Source organism: Engraulis encrasicolus, chromosome 11, assembly GCF_034702125.1.
Source record: "Engraulis encrasicolus isolate BLACKSEA-1 chromosome 11, IST_EnEncr_1.0, whole genome shotgun sequence".
NCBI lineage: Eukaryota > Metazoa > Chordata > Actinopteri > Clupeiformes > Engraulidae > Engraulis > Engraulis encrasicolus.
In genome coordinates, this window is record NC_085867.1 from 23,388,343 (window position 1) to 23,395,842 (window position 7,500).

The 7,500-nt window shown below is 42.3% G+C and overlaps 1 protein-coding gene and 2 long non-coding RNA genes across 4 annotated transcripts in view; 1 reads left to right on the forward strand and 2 right to left on the reverse strand.

Moving 5' to 3' along the window:
• The window catches only part of LOC134458104 (adenosine receptor A2a-like), a 26,344-nt gene that overhangs the window by 8,393 nt on the left and 10,451 nt on the right, over positions 1-7,500 (reverse strand). The window lies entirely within an intron of this gene.
• On the forward strand, positions 1,295-2,906 carry LOC134458105 (uncharacterized). Its single transcript, XR_010036528.1, has 2 exons — positions 1,295-1,447; positions 2,543-2,906. It is a non-coding gene; the product is annotated as an uncharacterized LOC134458105 (long non-coding RNA).
• On the reverse strand, positions 2,690-6,089 carry LOC134458106 (uncharacterized). 2 transcript variants are annotated; one of them, XR_010036530.1, is made up of 4 exons: positions 5,565-6,089; positions 3,924-4,056; positions 2,939-3,075; positions 2,690-2,787 (listed from the first exon to the last, which is right to left on the reverse strand). It is a non-coding gene; the product is annotated as an uncharacterized LOC134458106 (long non-coding RNA). The 2 variants fall into 2 exon arrangements; XR_010036529.1 differs by lacking the exon at positions 5,565-6,089 and having other exon boundaries at positions 3,924-4,352.

Below are 7,500 nucleotides of genomic sequence, written 5' to 3' on the forward strand. Positions count from 1 at the left end.
ATTCTTTTGTCTCTCCTTACTAGCCTTTTAACTTTTTTGTTGGTATTGCGGTATTGGGCTTGTAGATCTAGTTTTATCCTGGATGATTTAGCATTGTTTATTTTAGATTTCAAGTTTCTTCTTTCTTCAATAGTCTTCCACGATTCATTGCTGATCCATTCTTTACGTTGCTTCTTTCTGTGTCCAATAATTTTCTTGCTTGTTTCTTTAACGATTTCAACTATACTTTCCCAATGTTGGTTGACATCAGTTTCCCTATCATCATTCTTTTCTGTGCTAGAGAGGGCTTGGTATCTATTCCTGATTTGTAATGTGAATTTCTTCCTTATGAATGGGTCTTTCAGCCTGCACACATCGAATCTTGGGGGCCCTTTGGGTGTCGTTCCTGCTTTTCTTAACTTCAGTTTGATGTCTGCGGTTACTAGGTGATGGTCACTGGACACATCCGCTCCTCTTCTCACTTTGACATCTCTTAAAGAGCTTCTCCATTTACAATTAATCATCAGGTGGTCAATCTGGTTCTGGTCCTTCCCATTTGGTGAGAGCCATGTCAATTTGTGTATGTTCTTGTGAGGAAAAAGGGTACCACCAATAGCCAGGTTGTTGGATAGACAGAATGTAGCTAGCCGCTCCCCATTGTTGTTCATTACTCCACAGCCGTGTCTGCCCATAGCCCTCTCGTAGTTGTTATTTTCGCTGCCTACTTTTGCGTTCAGGTCACCACTTATTAGGAGGAGATCCTGGGCAGGTGTTTTCTGGACTTCAGACTGTAGGATGTTGTAGAAGAGGTCTTTTTCTTCATCTTTAGCGTCGTTAGTGGGTGAGTAGCATTGAATGACTGTAAGGTTATTGTGCTGTCCTTTGAATCTGGCTTTTACTATTCTATTGTTGACAGGTTTCCATTCAATGAGCGATTTCTCTATGCCTGCCTGGAGGATGATGGCTACTCCTTCATGATGTTGATTATCATCTCGCCCAGGGTATAGGACTGTTTCGCCAGTATTGGTTTTGATTGATCCTGAATCGGTCCATCTCGCTTCGCTTATTTCAAGGATGTTAAAGGTCCCATGGCATGGTCCTGTGGTGCTTTGTATTGGCTTGCGGGGGTGTCAGGATGTTATATCCGCAGGCTTTCTCAGTATAAAGCTGAAACACGCCATTTTGGCCTCTTAGAAGAAGGACTCATTTGAGCGCTTTCTCCAGTGCGTCAGTTTGGAGGGAGGCGTGGGAGGGAGGGGAGAGGTGTGTCCCAAGGGGGGTGGGGGCGGGACCAAGCTCATGTGGGTGGTGGCGACGAAGCTGTGTTTGTTTGTTAGCTGCTAACTGGTAGCTGTAGCTCTTCACAACGGCACGTCAAGCAACAGGGGGAATTGACGCATTTGACCCGAAGATGAAACATGTAGAGAGCTACCTGCTCATGGACTTCAGCGCAGGACGTCTCCGAAGGGTGAGTTTGAGATATTATGGCTGGAATTTGCATTTTTTGGTAGGTCTGAAAGCCCTGTTGTAGCCAGTGACTGGGTGGTTATTATAGCAGCAACGAGTGTATTCACCATGCGAAGAATACCTTGCAAGTGAACATCAAAAACAATATTCTTCTTTTACTTACAGTAGGCCCTACATATAATTAGTCTACTCTACACAACCTCATTTGCTATGTGTGTACGTTGCTGGCATCGCGACTCCACTGTCTCGAAACCTAGCAACTTTCTCAGTGTGGAAAGCATGTTGAACTAGTTCTGTACATTAATGCTACGTCCTTCATTTATGGTACGATGCTACAAGTGTAAAATAAATGTGTTATTAATGAACGAGGCGGGTAATTTTCAGAACCCAAGACTTGTTTTTACCCCCTTCAAACATCGTTTTGTATCGGAGATGCTTCCCCAAGGAGGTCTATCATTGTGCTTCCCGCATTTGATCACACCACAGTACCTGTACACTGTTGACCAGTCTGTTTGGGGGAAATATGTGCATTGATGTCTGCACCGGAATAGTCAGCCTTCCCTTTTCCATGTATTCTCGCTTGTATACATTTGTGAAATGATCCAGCTTACCTGTTGACATCACATTTACCCAGGAGTTGCCACCAAAGTGTTTCCATTGTGAAATGTGTGTCTGCCTTATCTCATGTTTACCCGAGAAACCTATCACGATCATAGAACTGCCTTTTAAAAAAAATATTAAAAAAAATAAGCGTGGGTGCTAGTGTGGAAACTGATACAGTGGTCAATGCCCTCAGAAAGAGGTAGGGCCTACCTGTGAATAAGATGAAACTTTTACCATCTCTAATCTTTATCAGATCATTATAATAGGAGATGCACACTTGATTTAATTTAGTGAGTAACAACTTGTATAGCAGGATCACCCACCCCCACATGGGCTGTTAATTCAATTATGCAGACAATGTAAAGGCAGTGTGAACATTTATTTACAACAGCATCAATAGTATTCCATAGGAACATATTTATTGAAGACAAATATTGTAGTGAAAGAATGACGGCAATAACAATCTCTGCAACTGTCTTTTCTTTTTTTCCAGCTGCTTCAAGTCCAACAGTGATTCCCGTGTTGTCGTGCATATCCATGCTGAGTTCCTTGATGACGAAGGACACTACACCGGGGATTCAGACTGCAGTACGCATGAACCTCAACACAAGGCTTGCTGTGACCTCTTCATCTGGCTGGCTCGTCTGTGAACTGCACCAACGCCAACATTGCCTCAGTCTGCTTTGCAGGGTTCCCAAAGACCTTGTCCAGAATGAGTTCCACGAACATGAACATAACCTTTTCACACAAAACATACAGAAAAAAGCACACATATTGTTTAGAATTCTAATTCTCCTATTTTGTAGACTTAATGTGCTATTGAAGTAACGCCAATAAAAAATGTTATGTCAAATTGAGTTGAATTGAATGCATTCTTTTGAAAACTTACCAAAAGGTTGGCTTAATCTTTTGATGGTTGATGCACTATCCCTTCTTGGTCTTGGCAATTTTGAAGAAAGGTACACCTCCTGCAGGTAGTCATAGGGCCGGTTGTTCGTTTGAATTTTCATTGTAGAGGAGAGCCATCTGTAAGTACAACAGACAATTTGTGAACAGATTATACATTTTATGGTAAAGCAAATATAGAAATATCATTCACAACAGAAGTTTTCAGGGGGCCTAGTGAAGGGATCCACGCCATTATCCAAACTCATGTCCACTACTTGTGCTTGTGGCCTGATTCCCACCATCCGTGGAGAAAATAATTCAGTTTCCCTGTTATATGCAGTCAGCCTAGGCACAACAACTTTTGTGGGACTTTCCCCCATTCAACATTATGTATCTTGCAATGTCATCTCAAGGCCACAAGCAACACAAGGAAGGACAGGAGTTAGTGGAGAGAACATATGATGGTAGGTGTTTCTTGCCATTTAAAGCACACAACTTGATGATCCACAATGATCCAATGATCAACAATGATCCACAATAAGGCTCTCAAACTCAAAGACAAGTGAGTCAGAACAGGCAGAAATGGCATGGAAACACTTCAAAATGTTATTAGTCACATGTTTTTTTTTTAATAATTTAAAAAGCGGATGGCTTGAGGAAAAAAACTTGCGCAGTCTCTCTAATCTGCATTTTTCACTGGTCAGTAAACCAAAATGTTGTAGGCCTATAAGATGCCGTCATCTTCCCCGGGTATTTCAGTGTAATTTCTGATGTGGCTCAGTAGACCTGCATAGTGTTGTCATATTACTCCAATCAATGACTGCACCATACCCTGATACAGTTTTATTACCTGCTAAATGTTTTGACCTGTAACTTAGGCTTACATAGTGGAATGACTAATCATCACACAACCAAGGGAAAAAATGAATGAACCGTTTTGAAGCTACACAACAGTAGCTACGTTGTAAATACAGTAGGCTACATACATTTACTCCATGGCTGGGGCAGCAATGTCTTCAAGGATAAGTGATGTGGCTGTAGTCCAGGTGGCAATGCAGTCTGTCTGGCAGGCAGCATCCATGAACCATATGTCTGAACGTGTACACTTATTGTGGTGGCCTGTGAAGACAACAACACTCAATGAGATTCAGAAATACCCAATGCACTAATATGCACCCACCCACCCATTATGCCACATCATGTTCTGCATAGTTAGAAGACATTGTGAGGGACAAAAGAGTGAGTCTTCTAAACGAAAGCACACATGTTTGCATTACTGCCCCAGTAACCAGCTTTGTTCACAATTTCAAGTGGACACACAAAGGAAATAGGAGGAATCCATGGTATAACATTATGATAACTATTAGGTTATTTCACACGTTATAAGAGGGTAGTGGGTAAATGAATGTAGTACTGACAACTACAACACATAGGCCCTATTGCTATCAGCGAGTGTCTGCATGCACTCACTAACACTGATGTAACAGCACTGGGTGTTAGTGATTGTAAGCTTATACATTCACAACAACTGCCATTAGGCATTGTGTCATGTGTCGGTGGTTGCGAGCAGGGATATTCACAGTTGCGATTCTCTTTTAAGTGTGCACCCTGACGTCAAAATCGGACACACGGCAGTCGAGTTTGAACCTGGCTAAGGGTATTGGTAAACTCCATAGAATAAATACATTGTATTAGTTCTATGGGTAAACTCAACGAGACGCAGATAACACATCTCGTGGTTCGAAATCCGAGCATTTGATAAACTGACGACGTGACGAGCCAAGACTGACTGCTCAAAACTGTGCTACAAGCAAGCCAAGGAGGGTGTCAAGGGTAGCCAGCAAGTTACGTTGCTACTGTAAACACTCAAACCAGGCACATAGCCATGACACCCCATCGCGTAACAACAGTGTGCAAAAACCCTTACGATACAGTAGTTAGCTTACACATGCATCATGAAAATAATAATCTGGTTAAAAAATACAGTACTTTAGGCATTGCGATTCCACGATAGCAAAACGACAACAATTCACGGTGTCTTCTTACACTCAATGACAACTGTTGATGGAAACATCCTGATAGCAATGGAGTAATTTCCCAGCGGTAGCCAAAATGGTTCAAAAATGTGCATGTCCCTCTTGAAAAGTGAACGAAAGCTACATTAATTTATGGTTTCGAGGTCAGAGCAGAGATTACACCGGGTGTTAATGTTATACTTCACAGTCATTTTCCAGACTAAACTCAGTTGATCAGAGCGTAATGCTTGCTTTTGGTGTGTTTGTAGGGCAGAGTACCAGTACCATGGTTCAGGAAATTGTTCGTGCTAGCTGCACATAGCCAAGATAGCCTTTATAATGGGTGACACCCGCGTAGCATAGCAAAATTAAGTCTGGTCATGTGTTTAAATTTACACCGGGAACGTTATACTTCACAGTCAGACTAAACTCAGTTGATCAGAGCGTAATGCTTGCTTTTGGTGTGTTTGTAGCGCAGAGTACCATCCAGGAAATTGTTCGTGCTAGCTGCACATAGCCAAGATAGCTATTGCAACGCTAATGGGTGGCACCCATAGCATAGCAAAATGAAGTAATCTGGTCATTAACACTATTTATAATCCATTCACTTACTTGTTCGGAGCTTGCGGATCCCGCAGGGAGACCTGGTACGGATCCATGTCATGCTGTGCGAACCTGGCCCTGTACTGTCCCAAATTGTGGAAACACTCGTCCCGAAAATGCTTCCCACAAACAACGCCTTCGGTAGTTTCGTTGGCAAATTATTTGGGTAAATAAAACCAAGCCACTGTGTCTTCAGGGGCTCTCCCATATGCAGTGAAAACAGGCTTTTCCCCATATTATCACATCCTCCATGTTTCAGTTGCTTAGGCGCCGCCATTTTTCTTGTCTGTTGAACTTGCTCTTCTCTGCTGATGTGATGGGCGGGCAATGGAAACAGTGTCTAGCTCTATTGGTGGATCCCAGAAACAGGGCGTTGATCATTTTTCCCTCTGCTACGTAGAGAAGGGAAGGCCCAATCAGCGCGCCACCTGGACGCGCCTTTTTTCAAATCTTGACCGAATGCAGGACAGCTCAGTAAACACCTTATGAAAATGTTAACCCCTGGGGTGACTTAAGGAGGCCACAGGAACTCATTTTAAGGTCTAAAAACCTTATTAAGTGAAGATTTCATGCCATGGGACCTTTAAGGTTGTAACGTCTCATTTCACTAGTGATCTGTGCTTACTTCCCAGCTTCAAACATGGTTTGAACATTCCAGAAGCCAAACTTAAGTTTGGTTTTGGTGCTCAGGACCCACTTTTTCATGCCACCAACTTCTCGTGAGCTTTCATTGGAAGCCGTCGTAAGAGCTTGATGCTCCAGTAGGTCTTCACAGTCAGATCTTGAGGTGTGCTTTGTTGCCGTTTCCGTAGTATAGAATGTTTTTTACAGAATAAGGTTGCTAGCCTTATGTCAAACCACTGACCATAACTGGCCATATGTGGGAGGGGTGGAGTTGGTTTGTTAGTCCTCTTCCCCAATCCTATTGCCCTCAGGTAATGGATTAAAGACTCACACCACATGAGACCAGGCAGGTTTAGGGTTGTGTACAAGCTGCCCCGGCACGTCAAGCCCAACCAACTCCTACTACCATGTAAGTGGTAGTCACACAGTGATCTACCACTACTGGCAGCACGAGACAGCTAATCGATGTTGATCACACATTCATTTTAACAATTCCTTTTGTCTTGCCTTGCTCTAAAAGCTACTGTATACAACACTAGTCTAGACAGTGTATCCAGATTCAGCTCAACACTAGACAGTGTACATTTAAGTTTTCTTATACTTCAGACATGTAAAAGCTTTGTTACATGTTTATTACAGCTTGCGTCTCCATCAGAGGGTGACTGCTATACGGTCGGAACATGTCAGGTAAAAGATGAAACACGTCAGGTGAAAGATGAAACATGTCAGGTAAAAGATGAAAAACTTATAGGGACACTGTGTGAGATTTTTAGTTGTTTATTTCCAGAGTTCATGCTGCCCATTCACTTATGTTACCTTTTTCATGAATACTTATTCATTATGACCGGATTCATTATGACCGGAAAAATTGCACTTTCCATACATGAAAAAGGGGATCTTCTCCATGGTCCGCCATTTTGAATTTCCAAAAATAGCTATTTTTAGCTGCAAAAATGACTATACTTGGACCATACTAGGAAATATTTGTTTATTACTTAGTAGACTTTCATGTAAAGATCAAATTTGGCAATAGGCAGCCCAGTTTCAATGAGCAGCATAGTTGCAGTACCTTTTTTGACCATTTCCTGCACAGTGTCCCTTTAATTGTTACTATAACAGTGAGACATAATGAACGTCATACATCAACTAGACAGTGTATCCAGGTTCAGCTCAACACTAGACAGTGTATCCAGATTCAGTTCAACACTAGGCAGTGTATCCTGATTCAGCTCAACACTAGGCAGTGTATCCAGATTCAGCTCAACACTAGGCAGTGTATCCAGATTCAGCTCAACACTAGGCAGTGTATCCAGATTCATCT